The 18,813-nt window shown below is 42.8% G+C and overlaps 1 pseudogene; it reads left to right on the forward strand.

Annotated features, from left to right (window-relative positions):
• The first annotated feature begins 311 nt into the window (after positions 1-311).
• Positions 312-723, forward strand: LOC147606790 (calmodulin pseudogene; annotated as a pseudogene).
• Positions 724-18,813: the final 18,090 nt, after the last annotated feature.

The following is an 18,813-nucleotide window of genomic DNA, read 5'->3' on the forward strand; positions in this document are numbered from 1 at the left end:
CCTTTCACCTGCATGCCCCACCACCCCATCTCTCCCTCTCCTTCGCCACCCCACCCCTCTCACATCTCTTCCCATTTACCACACACCCGCCCCCTCTCTCTCGCCCACACACCCCCCCTCACTGTCCCCCCCATGCCCCCTCTCACCCAGCCCCCCTCATGTCACTCTCCACCGACCACCATGCCCCCTCCTCCCTTGCTTCACTCCAAACCAACCTCACCGGAACCCCCTCCCCCTCTCTCTTTAGCATGGCCCTACCTTGCAGCCTCCCCCCCGAGCTCAAGTCCTAACCCTAATTTGGAGCTCCCGCTATGGCCGAACAGCTCACAGGAGAGCAGATAACACAGTTCAAGGGAGCCTTCAATCTCTTCGATAAGGATGGCGATGGTTGTATCACCACAAAAGAACTGGAAATTGTGATACGCTCTCTTGGCCAGAAACCCACAGAAGCTAATTTGCAGGAAATGATCAACAAGGTGGACGCATATGGAAATGGGACCATTGACTTTCCTGCGTTTCTCAATCTCATGGCCCGAAAGATGGACACTAATTTTGAAGAGGAACTTAAGGAGGCTTTCAAGGTTTTTGACAAGGATCAGAATGGATTCATTTTTGCATATCAAAGCTTCATCTCACAAGATGACAAATCTTGGAGAGAAGCTTACTGATGAAGAGGTGGATGAGATGGGCTTTCACTGCTTTTGGAGAATGTGGCTATGGTGAATGCATTGATCCATCACAACCAGACACCATTGATGTTTGCTTGCAAGCATGGAAGAGTAGCTTGCATTGAGCTGTGGTGGGGAAGGGGGAGCTAATGTCCTCATATTTGATGCATCCCATGGGAGGACTTGCATGCACTACACTGTGGACACCTCCCCTACCTTCAGATAATCTTGAAGCATTCGAATTTGGGAGCATGCCTTTGCATTTTATGGCCCGAGGTATCCTCAGAACTGCCCATGTCAAAGAGGACAATGAACTATTGTTTCCGTGTAGTGCCATAGGCACGGATGAGAGCCTTTGTCTGTCCCTCAGCCTCACCCTATGGCTTATCATCAAACACCACTGGAGGCACTGAATTCAAAGTGGATAAAAGCTGAACTACATTAGAGGCTGATGTGGCAAAGATGTGGATGGGGCTACTCTACGGTTGCTACTATGGAAGTGGATGCCTTAGCAGACTTTTCAGCCTGAAACTTAGTGCAATCTTTCTTCCCGTGTCCCATAATGTGACAGAAGAAACAACAATTCTCTATCATGTACCGTGTTTGTTCATCCATCTAGAGATAATCTCTAGTGATTCCCTCCTTAGCTTTTTCCTCGAGTTTTCTTGGGCATAGAAACTTTCCTATTGCCCGATTGACCTTGAGAGGTTTTCTTTTAGTTATTTTGGTCTTTGCTGTTCTAAGCCCCCTTACCTTGGGTAGATAACTGTTGAGTAGATAACTGTTGAGAGGTTTTCTTTTAGTTATTTTGGTCTTTGCTGTTCTGAGCCCCCTTACCTTGGGTAGATAACTGTTGAGTAGATAACTGACCTTGAGAGGTTTTCTTTTAGTTATTTTGGTCTTTGCTGTTCTAAGCCCCCTTACCTTGGGTAGATAACTGTTGAGTAGATAACTGACCTTGAGAGGTTTTCTTTTAGTTATTTTGGTCTTTGCTGTTCTGAGCCCCCTTACCTTGGGTAGATAACTGTTGAGTAGATAACTGATGTTAGGGCTTAGGGGGACTGTACCTACTGAGTAGATGACTGATGTTAGGGCTTAGGGGGACTGTACCTAAAAAAACTACTGAGTAGATGACTGATGTTAGGGCTTAGGGGAAGACTGTACCTACTGAGTAGATGACTGATGTTAGGGCTTAGGGGAAGACTGTACCTACTGAGTAGATGACTAATGTTAGGGCTTAGGGGAAGACTGTACCTTCTTGGGCTTACCTCCGTTCAGCATTAGTTCTTGATTTTGAGAGAGGGTCAGTGCATGTGCATAAGTCTAAGGCTCAAAATTCCTAACTGGGTACCTAATGTTAGTGTCTAAACAACGAATGAAATGCTTGAGCTTATCTTCTTCCTATATGCCCCTATTCAGTCATTGTAATGACCTTGTTGGAATATGTCAACATAGGGGAACCACCCTGAGTGAATTTATAAAACTCATCCTCAAGATTGGTCAAGTACTGTGGTGGAAGAAAACAAACTTTGAGGTCAGCCACAAAGGGAGTCCAATGAAATTGGAATTGGCCCGTGATGGGGTCTTTGTGAAGTTGTGACCAATGCTGCCACCAAGGTAACAACTTCCATAGTGAGGTGGAGTGCTACCACATGGACTTTGTCTTATGGATCGATGATATTAAATAAACAAAAATGTTCTTCAAATTGATGACTAAATTGAGTAACAGCAGCATGATCACACTTACCATCATACTTACTAAAATTTGGAGAGGTTCGTATGACGGCATTGTTAGGGGCAATGGAGGACGAGGAATTTGGAGCCAGCTAGGGAAGGGATGCAAAAATCTATGCCATTGTTTGCTGATGCTAGATTTGCATAGCCTCTCAGTCGAGTCTTTTCTAAAACTCTCAATCGGCGATTTCTCAACGGCACTAGTCTTCCTCATATTTGTGTGTGGCTTCCTTATCTCATTGTTCCTCCGTACATCTCAGTTCTTTCTCTTCTTCTGCTTTTCTTCTTGCTTCTTCGCCTTTTCTTCTTTCTTCTTCATGTCGTTCTTTGTTTTTTCTTTTTGCTTCTTCACATCAATCTTCATCTTTTCTTTTCGCTTCTTCACATCGATCTTCGTCTTTTCTTCTTTGTTCCTCCATAGTGAGAAGGATATGTGCCAGATATGAGATGCCTTCTTTGGGTTTCTCCTTTTCTACGACAAGCTGCATCTTTAGAGAATTTATTTGCTCCATCACTATTCTCAAGAGATCTTATGTGCTTAGTGAAAGCATGCTTTCTATTTGGAAGCTTTGTGCCTCCATTACTTCTTGTTGGCTTTCTTCTTGATGTGATTTTTCTCTTGACATGGTGGAGGGTTGGATGTTTTTTTCGGACCACAGTTTTACCATCCATCGGATGCTCTCACTTCTTTAGGTAGCCGAGTTGGGTCACCAACCTGATGCTCTGATACCAATGTTACATGCACTGAGCTTGGTCATGATAACGCACAACAAGGCCTTCTTTATACCTTTATGTGGTGAGAATCTTTAACATCCAATTCAAAGCGTAGAGAGAAGAGAATGAGAATGAAGAAGATGACACATTATTGGGTCCCAAATACCCACTGAAGGGCCCCCCTGCAAGCATGAGTAAAATGCTTATATTATTCTTTAGAGAATGTTGTACAATGCTTGAGTGAACAAGTGATATGAATGCCCAACGCAAGGATGAGGAAGACCATACATTGAGTATCCACTAATCCAAGGCTCTACTGAGAGAAGACTCTTTGGGCCAGTGATACAAATCTAGATAGCTAAAGAACTGCACATATGTTGGCTGAATGATGTTGTGAAGAGGACCTTAATTGTCTACCTGGAGATGAGGAGGATGTCTGATTATTGCTTGTATTTGCTGAATACTTGAATGAATGATTGGGAGTGAAGCGCTTGCATTTATGCTGGAGGTCAGCCAGCATAAGCTATCGGTCAGCATATGGATAAAAATTAGCATCAACATAAGCTGTCGGTCAGCATATGGATAAAAATTAGCATTTAGTGCTGAAAATGCCTTGCACATGAAAGAAAATGCTAATTTTATGCTGTGTGATTGCATTCTTGCAACCCGACCGCATGCTTGGCATTGTCATGGTGGTCGACAGCCTATTGAGAGGCTATATTGTTGGAGCCAACCTATTGATCAAGGTTGGCCGACTGGAGCATGGTGCCCCCTAATGCTATCGGTTGGTCGACTGGAGCATGGTGCCCCCTAATGCTATCAGTTGGCCCTAAATGCTGTTAGGGATGTGAATAGCCCTTGGATAGGTTCTTGTGGCTATGGGCTAGCCCATAGGCAATGCAATTCTTAATGATGCATACCTAATACTAAGTCTTACTCTATATACACTTATCTGATGAATTCCCCAAGTGGGTTATGAGGACTGACCTCTAAGGCTGAAAGGCTCACCTACATAGCCCATTCTGTGATTGTCCCTAGACTAAGGGCTCACAATGGGCTCATGGCATACGATAAGTATCCCTATAAAAAGGTACTACTTCTATAAAAATGTCACATTGATGATCATGCCAGTGTGTCACTGTGTACCCTAGTGCAACGTGCACGTGAGAATGTGGAACACAGGTTCTATGCCTTCTTCTCTCTCACTGAGGGGCTTATCTAAGAGTGGGGATAAGACCTTGATTGGACAATCGAGACCTATCACTTTACTTGGGACTACATATACGATTTCTTGCTAAGGTAGTGAGCATTAGATTGTAGCCAATTTTGTAGGATGTCATTCATGATAGAATGGATTCTTACATGGAAGGAGCATCTTTGTTAGCATTTTCTCATTTTGGGAGGCAATGGAATGAGCCAAAATGAGTAATCATCCTTTAGCCATTTTGCTTTTGGATTTTGAGAAGGCTTATGATAGAGTGGATTGGGACTTCCTTGAGGGTACTCTTAGCCATATGGGTTTCTCTCAGAGATGGATCAGGGGAGTTTCATGCATGTATTGTGATGCCCACAATAGTGTAATTTCTTGCAAGGATAGAGAAGAGCGGTTTCAAATCTCTTGCCCAATAAGGTAGGGATTCCATTTAGCCCCATTATTATTTATCATAGTCGTAGCGGCCATGAGCATCTTCCTCCCTTCCATTGCTAGTATTTTTAGATTGAGGGAATCTTCATAGATGACTTGTGCCTTCCTTCACACACCATGGCCAATCGGCACAAGTCATGTGATCTTTGGGTGGCACCTAGAGATTCACGCTAGCCATTGAGGACTTTTGTCTTGCTTCATGCACCTTGATCAACTGGCATAGTCATGCAATCTTTAGTTTGGATTTGCACCAACCTCGATTTGGCACCCAATTGAGTCTTTCTAGTGGATTCCCAATGGCACCCACATCAGATATTTGTGGGATATCTCACAAGAGTAGTAGCACGCCCCCCTTCTGAGCATTTGGAAAAAGCTCCTTCACATGAGCACTACCCATCTCTCCCTCACTAGCCGCGTGATTGTGGCCAACCAAGTGCTCATGGTGGCTCCCATGTGGTACATTACCTCTTGTTGGGCATTCTCTCGAATAAGTGCAACCACTAGACTTTCTATGGGTAGGGATAAATGGCAGACTTGTGTGGAACAAAGTGGCCTGGAGGGTGATTATTCAGCCTCGTCAACTAGGGCGGTCTTAGCATCATTGATCCATCTATTCAGAGCATATCCCTATTGGGCAAGTTGGTTGTGAGCGGCCTTCAGCAAGGTGCGGATCCTTGGAAGGTTTTTTCTTCTTGCACAAATTTTGTACCCACACTCCCTCCCTGGACCCCAATGTGCAATGGATCTTTACAAAGGCCTATTCTCGTGGTCTCAGTTCCTCTTCAAACAAGGACCATTTTGTAGCCAGTTTGATCAAGCTACAGAGGAGGAGAGACTCTACCAGCCCTTGATATCAAACATCCTCTTCTGATTGCCTAGTGGCCACTCCCTAGTGCTCAATCTCACATTGCTCTCTGTAGGGGTCGAGCTAAGCCTTTGGGAGAGTATGCTAGATTTAAGAGGCTCCCCTTAGGATTAGAGGCAAAGCCCAAACTACCCTCGACATCGATTTAGCCATCTCCTCTTCGATTGGAATACCCCCCTTTAGGATCTCACCCCCCCATGTGGCTCAGAGCCTTCACTTGCCATGATATCCCCCTAGAAATCCTTGGTTTAGATGGGGGACCAATTGCTCATCTTTTAAGATGGTCCTTAGGGCCAACTGACCCTTTCCCTCACAGAGGATTTCAGTGTATCGGTGGTGGGCTGGCACATTGTGTGCGGTGCAGCCAACACCTCGAGTAGCATAGGCACTGCCTTTGAGATTGCCTTAAAGTGCAATAGGTGTAGGAAATGATTCTTCATCTCTACATGACCGAGAGATCCACACCTCATATCATCACATGGGGAGTACTTTCTTGGGTGACATTGTGACCAGCCCAATCGACTATGAGGCAACATAGGAGGGCAGGCTCTCTGACCATCACACTGCACGATCAACACGATTCCCACTCCCTCCTTGTTGGTTGAGGCTTGATGTTTAGGCACATGTCAAAGATGGGAGATCAGCAGTAGCATAGCTGCATGACATATATGGCGAGCCCATTGCAGAGAGGCCATCAAGGGCACCCCATCCCGAAGCTGAGCCTATTAGCGCTATATCGCTAGCCAAGGAGCGACTACCCTCCCCCAGATTGTCTCCTCATTTGAGGGTTATAAGATTGTACATATAGCCTTTGGTTGTTTGATCATAACTAATAGAAGGATCTTTTCTCTAGGAAAAAAAACCAAGCCTTGTAATTGCGAGATGACTAATATGCTTGACGAGGAAGAACAACATAGTAGAGGTATCTTCAAGAATCAAGATGAATGATCAAGAGAATGTCAATTTAATATTTTTATTTTTTTTCCAAGAAAGAAACTTCTATTAAGAATGAAAAAAAGCATACAACAATCACGGCTATAAGCCAAAATAGAATAGAATCACCCCAATATGTAAGGTGATCGCAACCACTGAGGAGCATCATGGTGCCATGAAAGACCTGTGGGACTAGAGGAAAAGAAAATGCCAAGGTCCCACTCCCACATCAATACGTGCTTTGCTTGCATGGAATGAGAGGACCCCTGAATACAAGAGCCATGAGAGTATGGATGATATCACCCCATATAATAGTGTTAATGCACTAAGAAAATGCCAAGGTCCCACTCCCACATCAATACGTGCTTTGCTTGCATGGAATGAGAGGACCCCTGAATACAAGCCCAAGTAGCCATGAGAGTATGGATGATATCACCCCCTATAATAGTGTTAATGGACTAAGACTCAAAAATCTAGACACCCTCAGGAGCCTTCGTGCATCTAGCTCTCCAAATCTGCCATGCTGTAATATTGGCAACAATCTCCCAACTAGTGTCAATCCCTTGTCTGGGGGGTGTATAATGTGAGTGAGGGTCATCCTACAACAAATCATGCTAGGCAATACCTCTACGAATGAAAATGGCAGTGTCTACATCACTGCTCTCATTAGAAAAGCTGCGGAGACTGGGATAGCAGCCAAGCAACTTCCCCCCAAGTAACATGCATGGCGCGACTACTCAATTTTCCCATAAGTTGGGCTATAGAACCCCAAATACGTTGTGCAGTGCTGTATCCCTATAAACAATGTTGTACAGTCTCAGAATTTACTGCACATCTCGGCAGGTGCTACACCAAAAACCGATCACTGATTTCTAGGGAGACCACCATGTAAAAATAACAAAAATAAATGAGAGATCTGGCTCCTTCTATATGAATGCCAAAGCATATGCCAATATTTGTGTTGTATCGCTAGAGAGATGTCATAACTCTCCCAATGAGGCCTGAGAGTAGGGATCCTATGCATCTGTCAAGTGATGAGAAGCCTGGCATTCGGGACCGTGAAATTGAAAAAAGAAAGGCTTTTCAATGGATCAAAGGCATCAATCCACTCCCACTCACCTGGATCCCACTGAAGATATCTAATAGGACTGCTACCATACATCCACAAACACCAAGAGCCATGAGTCACTATTTTGAGGAGAAGGATCAATAAACCAGTGCTTCCCCAAATGACTAATAATCCTCACTGGACTAAGCCTGGTATTTAGGATGATCCCCTCCATGCTACATCTCCTCTATCTCCCTCCATGCATGATAGAATAGATGATGCAATCTATAGCCTCTTGGCCTGAGAGAGCAATGACCTGCAGAGGTATGCCTATCCTCCAAAAAATTCCAAGCCATCTTGGATGATAATCTCCATGAAAGGTCCTAAAGAGCCACTCATGCGGTATATCCACATCAATCTAATCAATACATATGTGAGAGCCACTCATGCGGTATATCCACATCAATCTAATCAATACATATGTGACCCTCTTCAGAGAGGTATGTTGTGTCATCTGCAAATTCTGAGTTAAGAAGCTTCTCCTGGGACTTGATGGTGGGGAGGCAAAGGCCTTGAAGTCCAGTGACCTGAGGAGACAACAAGCTACTCATCATCTCAACTACAAAGAGGTAAGAGGGCATCCTTGATGAATTGATATGGAGATTGGAAACCTCTCCCCTCTAGCCCCCTGGCTATGGGCTATAGAATACAATGAGGACCTGGTTGCGGGTAGTGAAATACAATGTAGAAACACCTCTAGTCTAGCAGGCAAGGAACCTCATCCAAAGCATAGTGTCCTCTAAGAAACCCCAATCAACTCTATCATAGGCTTTCTCGAAATCCAAGAGAAGAATTGTCATGTTTTCTTAACGAAGATGATCTGTGGCGATCACCTCCCCAAAATGTGAAGATGTCATCCAATATGCTCCTATTCTGGATGAAGAATCAAATTTGGGATGTGGAGCTATTGAGGGGATGACTGATGGTTTGCTAAGGATTTTGTAGGCACTTCTAAGGAGGATGATGGGGTGCCACTGATGAATCTCCAAAAACTATTACCTCCCTTATTGTTGGGAGAATCAAATGAATGACTCTAGGACATCCTCTCTGGCATGTGGCTAGAGGCCATGATCTCGTTGAAGGTAGCACAAAAGTTGTTCTCCATGAGATCCCAGTGAATAACAAAGAGGGGTCAAGATGAAGTACAAAAGGAGTGAGTTCATAACCTCTTATTAAAGCTATTATAGTCAAAAAATTTGACGACGAAGATTGAAAGAATTCAATTGACTTGTGAGGTTATAGAGTCATTTATTGAAAAGGACAAAGGTTGGTTGGACGAGATAATTGGTTACTATTGTGGTGAGGCTAAACTTTAAGGAATTCCAAGTGATGGGTCGTACCATGGGTCAGGCATAGTAGAAGTGTACTAATTGAGCAACTGATTTTGTTGATTTTAGTCGACAAACGAGGCTAGCTTCACTAGCTACTTAGCTTGTCCTTGGGCTCCTCTACATTTAGTGGTTTCACAAGTTCCAGCTAGATATCGATTGGGATAGGCACACGTTTCAGATTAGCCAGAATGTGTCCAAAGCCTCAATGTGAGCCAGGAATCCCAAACTTTCCTCTCATAAGCCACTTACAAGCTAAACGACAAATAAAGAAAGGCACACACTGTACGATGATATACATCCAAACTTCCCAGATGGTGGCCAATGCTTCAAAGAAGTACCATGCTCTCCATGACAAGTTTGAAAAGATTCTTCTTCGGGACAATCTCCCTCCTCCCCAGCTCCCCCTGTCTAGACCAAAGGACCACAAGATAGACCTCCTCCTAGGCTCTGATCCCCCGAGCAAGTTTACCTACCACCTGTCTAAGGCAATGGAAACAAAGTTGAACTGCCAACTCCAAGAACTCTTGCAATCTGGCTTCATATGTCCTAGTGTGTTACCATTTGCAGCACCGATCTTGTTTGTTAGGAAGAAGGATGGGTCTTATCAATTGTGTGTTGATTATTGTGCATTCAATACGCTAACTATCAAGAGTAAGTTCCCAATGCCTCAAATAGACTATATTCTCGAGAGACTAAATGGGGCGAAGGTGTTCTCAAAACTAGACTTGAAGAGTGGGTACCACCAAGTGAGGATCGTTGAGGGGGACATCCCCAATACAGCCTTCCATACAGAATGGGCCCACTATGAATTTGTAGTCATGCCTTTTGGCTTGATGAATGCCCTAGCCACATTCAACCACATGATGATGCGTGTTTTGAGGGACTTAATAGAAAAGTGTGTGTTCATATTTCTGGATGACATACTAGTATTTTCAACTACTATTGAGCAGGTGACATTGATGTGGAGAAAGTCTTGAAGTTGCTAGAAAGCAATGAGCTCTACGTTAATAATGAGAAGAAGTTGAAATTTTATTTGTTCAAGGTTCACTGCCTTGGATACATTATCAGTGCCGAGGGCATCCAACTTGATCCAGCCAAGGTAGCAGAGATTGTCAATTGGGAAGTACCACATACTACTTATGACATTAAATCCTTTGTAGGTATATGCCAAGCATACTCCACCCACATAAACAAATTTTCTGACCTCTTGGGCAGATCTCACCGATCTGCTAAAGGGGGTCAAGAACTAGAAGGCAGTGAATCTAAATGACTCCATGAACATTGGAGGCATTCAAAAATCTCAAGGTGTCTTTGTTAGAAACACTTTGTCTAGCGCTTGCCTCGATCGCTTTTGAATCAAGTAGTTATCACACTAGGACTGATTGGGTGTATGAACAATTACAGAAGTTCAATTGCCAAGAACGACTACAAATTCTACAATCGCTTTTGGAAAGAGGAGTTGTCAGTAGAACTGATTGAGTGTATGAGCAACTACAGAAGTTTGATCACCAGCTTTAAATTCTACAATCGTTGGCATGACCAATTTGATGTATGACCAATTGCCAAAAAGTCCAATCACTAGTTGGGTCTAATATCCAATGGACGATTAGTGAAGTTCAATCAAGTCCAATTGTCTCACGAGTTCAATAGATCAATCAAACTAGTCTAATCGTTTGATTGGAGATTCCAAGGATAAAATTTCCATAACTTCTTGGACTCATTTTTATAGTTTCTCAGATCTGTGGGGAGACCAAGAACCTCCTTGAAAAACTCAAAAAATATAAAACCTTCTAAAAATATCAAAAAATCAAGGAAAATCATAAAAAGAACCTCAGCAACAAGCATTGGACTAAGTGCTTATGCATTTATGTTCATAAAAAATAAAACCTTATAGAAACTTGAAAATATTAAAAAATTAAGGAAATCATAAAAAGAACCTTAGCACAACAAGTGATTCTGGCATTTGGACCAAAAGTGTATGCATTTACATTTGGACCGAATCATTTCAACTTCATACTCCAACCTAGTGTTAGAGCACAAAACATTATCATACGCACCAATGCTAGGGTGTGGGACAGGACCAAGAGCCAATCTAACCACCTTGGTAACTCCTAATTATTCCAGTTTGATCTAACCACTGTAGTAACTCCTAATTCCAGTTCAAAAGCAAACTAGGAATCCTTCACAAAGGAGGATACCATATCAAGATTGTGGGGCATAAGCCCAATTCAATCTCCAATGACCGAATGAGACAATGGAGTCTTTAGAGGTGAGTCATGAGAAGGAGCCAAAAAACCCCAATCCGTGAGACCAAGAGAGTAGAGAAAGCACATGAGGGAACAAACAGGGGCAAGAGTTCAACATAATTGTTGCCATATATATAGGCAATGGTGTGTGTGAACACACTTAGGACCACCGGGGCACTTTTTCCCTCCTTAGGAGGTTTTTTCCCTCAGCTTGTATATACGCCCATCATTCTAGGGCTAACTTATCTTTGTACGTTGACACAATCTAATACACTGTGTGTTGTGTGCATTCTTGCTTCTTCTTCTCCAAGCTTTGTGTGATTTCTTGCAAGCCTAATTCCAACAATTGGTATTAGAGCAAGCATCGTCTCCCAGGGCTACGCCGCTAGCACCCTCTGACTCACGTTCTCCGATTGAGAAATTTCGACCGTGCAGTTTTCTACAAAACAGGCATACGTATTCTATTGTGGACCGTGCTACATAGAACGAGTTGTTTCCTGTTCAGTCTTTGCTTCATTACAGGTAGCTTTTGCATCAGCTTCAGTCAGTGGCCATGGCTGATAACAGCAATGATGTATTTCGCATGTTGTCTGCTGATGATAAATTGGATGGAGACAGCAACTACCCACTTTGGGCATACATGATGCAGCATGTTTTGGTTGCAAAAGGAGTGTGGAACATTATGCAGGGTATGGATGTACGTCCAAGTTCTATGGATGTAGGATCTGTTGAGGATGTTGCAGGTTCTAGCAGCTCTACTGTTGCTACTATTTTACCCACTGCTGAACAAGCTCGTTGGGATGGTAAAGATGCACAGGCTCATGCCTTGATTGCACTTTTTGTCAAACGTAACATCACTCAACATATTCGTTCAGCTAAAATAGCAAAACATACTTGGGATATTCTAGCTGGTTTGTATGCAGGTCGTAAAACGAGGCAAAAATCTCTTACTTACGTAAAGAGATAGAATCGAAGATTATGCAGGAAGATGATGACATGAATGTCTTTCTTGCTGAGATTAAAGATCTCAACGAACAGTTGATTTCTGTAGGTGAGATTATTCCTGATCATTCTCTTGTGCAGACTGTTCTTGATGCTTTACCTAAGTCATATCAGACTTTTCCTTCCACATGGAGACTTGTTACTGAGGACAGACCTGACGTTGTCAAGTATGATACTTTAGTCAACAAGCTCTTGTAAAAAGCACAGTCCATGCAAAACATGGCTAGGCAGCGTGCAGTTGATCAGGCATTTGTTGCTGCCCAGCAGAGAAGAAGTGGTAAGGCAGCCCCTTCTACTGTTTCTTCTCCTATTAGTAGGTCTGCAACTTCTTCTCCTTCCACGGGTAGCAACAATAGGTCTGAGAAGGCTCTTGATAAAGGCAAGAAAAAAATCAAGTGCAACTATTGTAAGGCAACTGATCATGTCATTAAGAATCGCCTTAAGCTAAAGGCTAAAGAGGCAAAGAAGAAAGAGTCAAATGCAGCCACAATAGCGGATGCTTCTACAAATGCAGATTCTGCAAATGTTGTATAGGATACAGAATAGGCGTTTAGCGTGTATTGCCAGTATGACCCATCTGTACATGATGCATGTTTGGCAATTTCTGTTGACTCTGATGTATGGTATTTTGACAGTGGTGCTACAAAGCACATTACCTCACATCGTGATATGTTCACTTGTCTTGAGGCTGTCCCTAATGGGAATACTGTCACATGTGCCAATAATGCTTCTTACCCAGTGAAGGGCGTCAGTAAAATTATGCTTACTGCTGCTACAAATGGCAGTGTTTCACACTTTCAGATGCTTTATATGTGCCAGGGATAAAGAAGAATCTATTGTCTGTCTCTGCGCTTGCTAGACTTGGACTTATAAGTCAAATTTGTGGATGACAGATATCTACTGTTCATGATTTGACTTCTGGTGATACGATTATTGCATCTGGCACCTTGTTTTGTGGGCTGTATAGGCTCACAATTCTTATGACAAGTGTGTGGAAGATTCAGCAAATGCAGTTTTTGATGAAAAGGCAATTTCAGATGCAAAACTATGGCATGCTCGTTTTGGTCATCTGAACTTTGCTAGTTTGCTGCGTTTGCATAAATTTGATATGGTTGCTTCATTGCCCCCTCTTGAGGCACCATTAAAACATGTTTGTGAAGGCTGTATTTTAGGCAAAATGCAGCGTTCTGCATTTCCAAAGGATGGTTTTGTGTGGGCCACTCGCAATTACAACTTGTACATAGTGATGTATGTGGGCCTATGCAAACTCCATCATTTGGTAAACACTTGTACTTCGTGACTTTCATTGATGATTACTCAAGGCATGCATGGGTATATCCACTGAAGGCAAAGTCCGAAGTGTTTTTGTGCTTCAAACAGTTTTTGCTTATGGTTGGAAATGTATCCAATTGTACTGTGGACACCCTCCATTCTGATCGAGGGAGGGGAGTACATGTCTAAAGAGTTTGATGCATTTCTGGCTAGTCGTGGGATAAAACACCAATGTAAAGTGTCGTATACCCCTCAGCAAAATGGTATTGCTGAGAGGAAAAATAGGTCACTTATGGAGATGGCACGATGTATGGTCAAGAGCCAAGCTTTGCCACATGCGTTTTAGCTTGAGACTATCATGTGTGCTGCATATGTACTCAACAGGTGTCCCACTAAGGCCTTGCATTCTGTTACTCCATACGAAGCTTGGCATGGCAGGAAGCCTTCTATTGGTCACTTGCGTGACTTTGGTTGCTTGGCCTATGCTTTAGTGCATGTGCAACAATGTAGAAAATTGGATGATAAGGCTATCAAATGCATTTTTGTTGGTTACAGTGCTGAGAGCAAAGGTTACAGATTGTATCATCCGCAGAGTCAAAGTGTATCTTGATTAGTCGAGATGTTGTTTTTGTGGAAGATGCTGTGTAGCCTTTCTTATCATGTACCAAAGAGACAGGTGTGAGCTCACGGGATGTATTTGATACATTGTTGCCTCTGTTTACAGGTGGAAATTCAAATGTAAGTCCTAATGAGGCAAATATTCAGCCTATGCAGATTTCAAACGACATCATAGATCAGCCTATTTCTGATGCAGATTTACAGGATGTAATTTATGATGATAGGGCTGAAAATGAGCAGGCTAGAGGTATGCCTAAATGGCTAGTGCAAACCTTGCGTGATAGTAAAATTGATGCACCTATTTCTAGTCATACTCGTTCAGGTTTTCAGCATGCCTCTTATACATCAGATTGTTATGCTTTGGCTGTCTAGTATGTGTGAAGAGGAAGAACCTCTTTCATTTGATGAGGCATAAAAATCAAAAAATTGGTTGGCTGCAATGCAAAGTGAATATGATGCTATAATGAAGAATGGTACATGGTCTTTGTGTGATTTGCCTATTGGTAAAAAGGTCATTGGATGTAAGTGGGTTTTTAAGTTGAAACGAAAGCCAGATGGCAGTGTTGATTGCTATAAGGCTAGACTTGTTACAAAGGGTTATGCTCAAGAAAAGGGCATTGATTTTGATGAGACCTTTGCTCCCACTTGTCGTATGACTACCATTCGTAGCACTTGTGCATTGGTAGCTCATAATGGTTGGAATGTACATCAGTTGGACATAAAGACTGTGTTCTTGAATGGAGATTTGCATGAGGAGGTGTATGTATCGCAGCCTCGTGGTTTTGTTCAAAGAGGGCAAGAAAACAAAGTGTGCAGGTTGAAAAAGGCTTTGTATGTATCACAGCCTCGTGGTGTATGTATCGCAGCATTTGTGCATTTGTGCATTGGTAGCTCATAATGGTTGCAGGTTGAAAAAGGCTTTGTATGTATCGCAGTCTCATGGTTTTGTTCAAAGAGGGCAGGAAAACAAAGTGTACAGGTTGAAAAAGGCTTTGTATGGTTTAAAGCAAGCTCCACGAGCTTGGTATGAAAAGATACATGCATATTTGACTACACATGGATTTCATAATAGTCCAAGAGAAAGCACTTTGTATGTTAAACGTGTGGATGATGTACATCTAATCATTGCTCTCTCTATGTCGATGACATGCTGCTCACAGGACCAAATGAGAGTCATATTGCTGATTTGAATGCCTCTTTTGAGATGTCAGATTTGGGACATTTGCATCATTATTTGGGGATACAATTTAAGCAGTGTGATGGAGGGATTGCTTTGTGTCAGACAAAGTATATTGAGACATTGTTGCAGAGATTTGGCCTTGAAGATTGCAAGCCTATTGCTACTCCAATGGAGACAGGTTTGAAGTTGAGTCTTCATGATGCTGGAGATCACTTTGATGTCACACTCTATCATCAGACAGCTGTTGGTTGCCTCATTTAGGTATGCAAGGAGAATTTTGTAGAGCTCATTCATTATGAGGTAGGAAGAATATGCAAATTGAAGAACCCCAACAAGCCATATCTTGGGATTGCACATCAAAACAAAGCCTTGAAGTTCCAGAACCCCCAATAGGCAAAGGAGAACTTTGTAGAGTGCATTCATTATGAGGTAGGAAGAATATGCAAATTGAAGAAACCCAATGAGCCATATCTTGGGACTACACATCTACTTACCCAGATTCTCTATCAGGCCACAAAGAGGTTGCCTCAACCATTGCAAAGGCCAACTGGCCTTCCAATGGAGGAACAAAATATAAGAATATGGCACATTGGAAAGAGATAGCAAGACCAAGCACAATAGACAATGCAATAGATACACAATGGAGATAATTTAAAAATTCTGATTATACTAAAGAGGTAAAAGTGATGGTGTTGTCCACCCGTGCACTCTCAAGTAGAGCTTAGATGGCGATCTAGATAAACTTTGGATAGAGGATGCACAAAGTGTAGAAGGGGGTGGGCAGTGTGGTAGACACGTATACAACGAGGGTGGTTACACTACATAGACACACTCACCACCCGCGTATCAAGAACGCGGCCCACATACCACCGCCCACTAGTGATGGACATAGTATCTGAGGGAATATTCCTCATACCCGAGCCCCTGCTAACACTCGTATCCCTGACCATCTCCTAACCATCATCAATGGCCAACAATAATGACCCCATCAGCCAAGGTTCCCACTAAAGACATATGCACCATGGCTACTCCTCATAATGGGGGCCTAACAAATGTGCATTATACATCAAAGAAGTGAGATACATGCTGAGAGACGGGCATTGAGTGTATACTAACACCCCCCCACAACGTCCTGAACTAGGTTTTTGGCCCAATGCCCAACAGAGCTAGCCCTTCCCACCAAGAGCCTTGGTGAAGATATCAACGTAGTTTTGCTTTGCAGCAGACACATAAATCCTACAGCAAACACTGTAGCAACCACACTCACACCAATTAATAGATCGTCATTCCATTGCCTTCGTCCCGAGGCCAAGTACTGCACCCGCTGCCTCTCCAAATGGCTAGCTGACCTTTGAAAGCCCAGATCCTCTTCCATGTTTGCCATTTTTGTATAATTCAACGTCGCTAGACTCTGTTGCCTTGGTTTTGAGACAAGCTGCTTTTCTCGGCCAGCTGACCTTTGAAAGCCCAGATCCTCTTCCATGTTTGCCATTTTTCTATAATTCAACGTTGCTAGACTCTGTTGCCTTTGTTTTGAGACAAGCTTCTTTTCTTGGCAGAAAAGCAGCGCTGTTGTCATCCATTGATCAAATGCCATCCTTGCCTTATCCTCTATGAAGCTCTCAATAACCCCTGCCACATTCCAAAACAAGAGAATGAGCAGAACGCCTTCCCATTAATGCACAAGTTAATAGATTTCGATTTTACCTAATGCACAAGTTAATAGATTCAAAGCAATACTCTAGATCCACTATCTCATCCTCTTTCAGCTCTCGAACATAACGATACTGAATCTCAATGTGTTTAGTATGAGCATGAAACATAGGGTTCTTAGAGATAGCCATGCAACTTTAATTGTCACACCACAAGACTGTAGCCTCCTTGCTTTGAACTCCCATGTCAACCAAGATTCTCCTCAGCCATACTACCTCACATGCAACAAAGCAAGTTGCCTTATACTCAACCTCTGTGGAAGAAAGTGCCACTATAGATTACTTTTTGCTAGTCCAAGCGAAAGCACTAGAACCAAGCGAAAAACAATATCCAGAAATTAATTTCCTAGAATCACAATCTCTTGCCCAATCTAAGTCACAATAACCTGTAAAAGTGTCACCCATGCTGCAAGTGATGCCTATTAAAACCCTAAGATCTCTCTAGATAATCATCATGCATAAACATGCATAAACCAGGCATAAACTCATCCACCCAACCACCCCCGAGCCCAAGGGATGCACATATGAATTACAATAAAGTACCTCATACCTTAACCTTAATGTCCCATACCACCAAGAGGTATGACTCCAATCCAGTAGCACTCAGCTCTAGTATGAAATGGCAAGAGAGTAGATACAATCCTCTACACAAGAGAACATCCCTTGAGTGTGCCCCATGCCCCTATTATATAGGAGGGCCCTTAAGTGACTCTTGACTCTCAATTTCCCATGTATGACCCTTGGATGCTTGACCCTAACCTCAACCCTTAAGGTTAGCCCTAACCCATGCTCCACTAGAGCTTGTTCCCATGCTCCCATGCTCACAAGCGTAATGTGGGTTAGCCTCCTAGTATATGCACATATAATGTGCACATAACAATGCCATACTCAAGAGTACCCTCTGATGTACCTAAGTACCCTCATCCCTTCCTTCCAATGACTCTCTCATGGCTTGTTGGAAAACCTGCTCAACACACCAACTATGAAGCTGATATCAGGTCTAGTATTAATGAGAAAAATCAAACTCCCCACTAGCTTCTTGTACTTCCTGCTGTCAACAAGTGATGAAGAATCCTCTGCAAAAAGCTTCACGTTCACTTCCATTTGGCGTAGACACATGCTTGCAATTTGTCAAATGCTTTGAGAATCTCCCAAGCATACTTATGTTGCAAAATGAAGATTTTACCTTACTCTTGCCAGACCTCAATCCCCAAACAAAAATGTATAAGACCCAAGTATGTTATCTTAAACTTATGTCTCAGCATATCCATTGCCTGTTGGATCATACAAGTTAGCATCAGAAGTTAGGAAGTTAGCATCAAAAGCACTTCTTATAAACCCAATCTTTTTGAAAAATTGGTCTATCATGTGATACCATGACCGTGGGGCATGTTTGAGCTCGTACAATGCCTTATTAAGCCTACAAACTTTGTTTTCTAATTCGGGCATCTCAAAACCTAGTGGTTGAGCTACATATACCTCCTCCTTGAGATGGCCGTTCAGAAATGCTGATTTGACATCCATGTGAAAGACTGGCCACTTTTTGTGAGCAGCCAAGGCAAGTACCATTTTGATAGTTATCATACGAGCTATGGGAGCAAAGGTTTCATCAAAGTCAAAACCCTCTACCTATGAGAATCCCTATGCAACCAACCTAGCTTTATATTTTTCAAGTGAGCCGTCAGGTACCAATTACCTTTCTGTTTGGTGGTCAGTCAACTAGCTCCCAGCAGGTGTTGTTCTATGGATGTTGTCATACTCAGACTATATCACGGCTTTTCACTT

The sequence above is a fragment of the Cibotium barometz genome, chromosome 56 (assembly GCF_041138505.1).
Source record: "Cibotium barometz isolate CiBa-2024 chromosome 56, ASM4113850v1, whole genome shotgun sequence".
Taxonomy (NCBI): domain Eukaryota; kingdom Viridiplantae; phylum Streptophyta; class Polypodiopsida; order Cyatheales; family Cibotiaceae; genus Cibotium; species Cibotium barometz.